Source organism: Haliotis cracherodii, unplaced genomic scaffold (genome assembly GCF_022045235.1).
Source record: "Haliotis cracherodii isolate W230 unplaced genomic scaffold, xgHalCrac1.p SCAF_10, whole genome shotgun sequence".
NCBI classification, from domain to species: domain Eukaryota; kingdom Metazoa; phylum Mollusca; class Gastropoda; order Lepetellida; family Haliotidae; genus Haliotis; species Haliotis cracherodii.
In genome coordinates, this window is record NW_027266265.1 from 30,080,925 (window position 1) to 30,086,992 (window position 6,068).

A 6,068-nucleotide genomic window follows, 5' to 3' on the forward strand; every position below is an offset into this window, starting at 1 on the left:
GAACTAATTACAATGTCTAGATCTAGACTGGAAGTGGGCACCAGACAAGGGGCACAGTTTCCCCGTTAAGGCTGCAGAATGCTTTGTGGTCTGACCAAGCCTTCTTTGTTAAATGATATTTTGGACAGTTTTTATAAGAAACAAAATATAGTATTATATGGTCCCATAACACCCGAAGTTCCTAGAAAGCAAATATGTCCTTTATCAAACGTCAGACTTGCAGACCTTGAAATGGGTCATGTTGCTCTATCAGTACAGCTTCTAAGCCAGAAGAAGACACAATAAGCTAATAATGGAAAAAATAATAGAACAAATAAAGAAAATACCATCCAGAAGTATGTCCAGTGGTACATTAGGCTTCCTGATCCTGTTCTGACCATTTGAAGGTTGACTGCATCCATCTTTGAGAAGCTTTGGGGTGCTAGATCCGATATTGTCAGTGGGGCCAAGAGGTACGGCTTTTGTGTGGTTTGATAGAACATGCGCACCTTCCTCCATAGCTTTCTGCTGTCGGTGGTAGATGTTCTGAACCAAGATGGTGGCAGCGATGGCGAGAAAGCCTTGCATGTGGACAGCCACCTGGTAGATAGACAGGTTAGAAACAGAATCAGAGGTTCGGAAGCAGGAACACGAAGCTGTTGAGAAAGGAGAGAAGGCACATCGGGAAGATGAGATTCAAAATGTGGAAAAGATACTTTCTGGACAGATGGATGTGAAAGATCGCGGCTTGGTATGATGTCCCGTTTTCACGTGAATGAATCGACTGTGTTATATTGATAGTTTCCCACTCTCCGTTAGCGTTTATCTTCAGGCCCCGAGTTTGTGAAATTACCGAAGGATGGAGAGTGATAAGATATCCTATTGCTGATGAGAATGTTATGTCACACGTCTGGTTATCGAAGGGATATCTGGACAGATCAGTCTTACAGATTGTATACACCATGATTATGTTCTGCCAATACAGAGAACATCCATGACTAATGTGATGGGCATCAGTGTCGATAAAGGACCATCACAAAACGCTGCATTTAACAACATCACATTAGGAGACCAAACTTTGTGTGGAGCGACTTCTGTCTGAACAACGTTGGGGTAGTCCGAACCATTCCAGGCAAGTGATGTGTCCTTCCAACTCATCACCACAAACACTCTGCATTTAAGTACTTGGGTAGCATCAACCAGATCCTGAACCTGCACTGGCCCAATGGCAATTTGTACATCAATGGCATTGGTCTGTGGGTCGATGGGAGGAACGTCGGGACTGAAGCGGGTTTCAAGATACGAGTTCAGCTGTTTTTGTCTTTCTTGGGTGTCAGCCATTACGTTGTAAACACAGGCTGATAACAACAAAATCACTGGAAACATCACAACAAATGTCTTCTTTAACATGCTGCGTTGTGTTTGGTAATTCTTATTAAAGACAACCGAATGCATGGACACGTGATATTTATACCTTCATTTTCAAAGTTAAGATGAAGCGATATTTAACTAATGTGTAAATCAGTACTCTATTGGCAGATCGGCAATGCCATATATTAGCAAATTATTGACGTCAACGAAGTGCCATTGTTATATTGACATTGCCTGGTAAACAAGAGCATCATTTGATGCAGACCTAGGTTTTTATCATAAGGTAATGAGAGGATTTATGTCTATATTGACCATTCTTAATAAGGCACGTCAGATCACTTGAACAAACGAACAACCAAATGGATGTCAGCATAACTGTCTTCTAATCCATATTCACACAATATATAAGTGCGCTGATGTTAAGAGGTAGGTGATGTGAAAGCCATCCCATTAGTGAAGTGTAATGATATATTTGGTACACCCATGGTTCTAATGGTTCATTGTCAATTCCCTACTGAATCTACAGTGATCAGCGACCTGTAATGGGTAACAATCAAGTGTTCGTTTTTTAAGTGTTGTGTCAATGTTACTGGTGTTCAGATTTTGAAGAAAGCTATCCACCAGTGAAACTTTAATTGGTGTTATTATCATTTAGTGTATAGGAATACCAAATGGTAATGGAGTGTACACATCACGAGCAAGATATATAATTGGTAGTGTTCATGCACACCATATACATGGGAAATTGCCAGATACATTAGTGATGTGTGTGTGTGTGTGTGTGTGTGTGTGTGTGTGTGTGTGTGTGTGTGTGTGTGTGATTTAAAAGAGATTGCTCTGTTGCAGTGGTTGACTTAACCTTTCCACAGTCTAGACCGAAAACGTTCAATATTTCATAGGTTTATCAATGATAGGATTAGCAGTGTGGCTACGGGACTAGGGACTCGGATAAGTGGATCCCGCAGTCAGAAAAAAAATAAAAATGTATAGTGTATTTGTTGACTTCAAGAGTTCGCAAAGGTATTGTGAAACTGCCTTATATATTACATATATATATATATATACTACTCAACAATTTCTAAGAATCAAAATAGCCATATTTAGTCAAATATGTGGCCCCTGACAAATGCTGAGTGGTACTGATAGAATTACTGAATTGTACAATGTACTACCGTACGTGTTTTTTTGTGAAATAAAGAACTTGAACTTGACCTGGTTCTTGACTGGGCACCTACCCTTCACGTTGAATAGGACTGTCGGCTCAAGACCTAATAAACCAATCGCAATATTGTCTTTGGCTGTTCATACAAACACGCACGCACACGCACGCACGCACGCACGCAAGCACGCACGCACACACACACATACATATATATATATAAAGGCAAGAAATAATTTCTCTATATTGATTTTCATAACTTTTTAACTCGTAACACCTACATGAACACACTTATTACGTCAAATAATTCTAAGAAAATATAGGTTTCTAGAAAATCCGAAACATTTCACAAACACAACTCTGAAACAGCTAAATTTAGGGTAACATATATAATATATAAGAAATGTATTAAGATACATGTAGAATCACATTTCATTGATTTCGGATAGTCACTGCTTGTAACGCAACAACAACAAAAATTAAAAAATGCTTGTAATGCTAACATCTCACCGAAGCACCCTGTATATCAGTGACATTTTAGAGTAACAAGCGCTCATAAAATATATGCAATCGTCTTGTTTCGAACTGTAAACACTAACGAATTAACCTTTCGTTAAGAATGTACAATAAAACATTGATGCAGAGCATCAAAGTTCCCCGCCATATGTGATGCCTCACAAACGCATAATTATGATGTTACTGAAAGGCATGAAGGAGCATAACTATCTTAACCACAAATAACACAACGCTGTTGTTGAAAAAAATATTATTTATTTTGAGTATTGGGCAATACAGTTGATACATTTGCATAGGGTAGGTCTATTCAAAAATAGTTTCTTGTTTAACGCCGAGCTCAGCAATATTCCAGCCATATGACGGCGGTCTGTAAATAATCCTGTCTGGACCAGATAATCCAGTGATTGACATCAAGAGCATCGAACTACGCAATTGGAATATGATGTTATGCATCGACCAAATCGGCGAGCCTGACTACCCAATCCTGTTCGTCGCCTCTTACCGCAAGCATGGGTTGCTGAAGACCTATTTTAACCTGGGTCTTTATTTAGAACGAGATCGATGGAAATGGAAGCAATTTCTGGCACAAACGTAAACATGTGTAAATAGTATCAAAACTGCCAACAACATTGGCAGACGAACATACTCAAATAATAGATCACATTTTCTTTACACTTGGCATTTGGTTATAATAATGTAAATGAAAATACTAAGGGCTCCATACGGCAAAAAAAGTCATACTAAATTAGGTCTTTTTGTCACAACCACAGATGCACATACTCAAAATATTATCACGTATAAATAATCAACAACGGAGATTCCTCGTCTCTTGTATTACGTTTTTGGGTCAGTTTCTTTTTTGTATTTCTTTCTTTCAAAGAATAGTAACTGTGATCATGATGAGTTGAGTTAATTGGTCTTTTTCTATGTACTGTTTTTTTTATCCAGTGTCAGTAACTGTTGTGGAATGTGGTTTACTTGTAACACTGACTGGTTTGAGTTCATATGATGATGACGCCGCACTCGGTATTGACGCAGTACTCACTAATATTCCAGCTATATGACGGCAGTCTGTAAATTCCCACGCAATTGGGATCGATGCCATGCATCAACCAAAGCCTGACCACCCGATCCCGTTTGTCGCCTCTTACGACAAGCATGTTCGCCTGATATACTGTTAAGATGAAACATAACAATTCATCCATACTATTTAACAGAAGTAAAACTGCTTGTCCATTCGGATCAATCTGACCCAAACCATTCCGCTGATGAGAGTCAAATAAGGCATACGAATCAAAATCCGTAAAGACTGCAATGGAGAAATCATTAAAAGTTACCAAAAGTGACAGGGATATCAATATTGCTTGTTGAAATGATTCTATGAAATTTGTTTTCCTTGCTTCAATATTTGGAGCACCTGTGACGTAGCCATCAATCTGATCTGTCATGTAGACAATATCGCTTGAGGCAGTGGCTGCTGGGAGCTGATTGTAACCTAAATACCCCCCATAGCCTTCGGTGTTAACTATGCGACTGTAGAGAGCTGTGCCTTCATCCAACAGATTATCGAGGTCAGTGGAACACGGTACAGACGCAAATAGATTTGAGCCATGGGACACAAAATATATGATAGTGACCAGAGCTACGCCTGTACATTGAATTCCATTAAACGGTTGACACACTACTCCGAATTTGCTAGGACTTTGCTACCAAACGTTTCACATGTGGCTATGTGCGGTGCACTGATTAAAAAAACTCGGGGGACTGGGTTAATTCAGATACGGAATATCATCGGTATGGGTATGGGTGAACTATTCCAAATATTTGCAGTGAACATGAGCATCCAAACAATCAAAAGTGTGGTATGCAGAATGTGGAATTCAGCCATATTACATTTAAATTGAGATGTCGTCGTCGTTCATGAATAAGCATATTCAGAACATATTTTACATTGTGCTGTTATTTACGATTTCCGGAGTATAGTTCTTCTTTTGTATACACCGTGAAAATCAGAAAATTAGTCCTTGATGAAAAAAGGACATTGGATTACACATGAATGGTTTAATAATGTCAGCTAATGACCAGAAACGGTCAGATGCATCAATTAACTACATAAAGACGATTTTGCAGTATCTCTTATTGCTGGAAAAGAATAGCATCAACATTCCACGCACATGATTTGTATGTTTTGTTTCCGTAAATGCGTGGCTTGAAATTTCAAATAAACAAACATGTGGACATACATGCTACAAAATTAACGTTTTTTTTACAGACCGCTGTCAAATAGCTGGAATATTGCCGAGTACGGCGTCAAACAACGAACAAACAAACAATGCACCCCACGGACGGTATCTTATCTCTTTTCTTCACTTAAGACAACTAAAATATATTTGGTGATCAGTCAAAGTGACTTGTTGCGTAGGCTTCAGCTGCTTGTTTTGTCCTGACTCGATTATTTACAGGCCGCCGCTGTATAGCTGAAATATTGCTAAATGCGGCGTTAAACAACATTCACTCGCTACATCCATATCCCCACCTTCCACCCTTGCCTACTGACTGTCACAAATAGAAAAGACGGGGACAGACGCAATAACAACAACAACAACAACAACAACAACAACAACATCGACAACGTATATTTATAGTGTGCCATATTTTTTCATTGAAACATACTCAAAGGGCTACATTAATTCCCCGCCCAAGGGATTTCATTAAAAACAACCATTGAACAAAACGTGTTAAAGAAAAAGCCCCCTGATAAACGTCTATACAATGGGCCTTTTGTTTTACATTAGAATGACGATACACTAGGGAACTTTTACAGTAACAACCATTCGTTTATCCGGCCATTGTTTAATCAGGACATATGATAATCTCAATATTTGTACTTGGAATCCACTGACCAGATTAACGGGATTTCACAACATTCTATTCATTATAACTATCAATTATTCAACTCAAATTCTTATATTTTATTCATTCATTCTGCCAATCATTCCCCAACTATTAATTCGGTTAATTCCTTCAAATACCCATTCTGCAT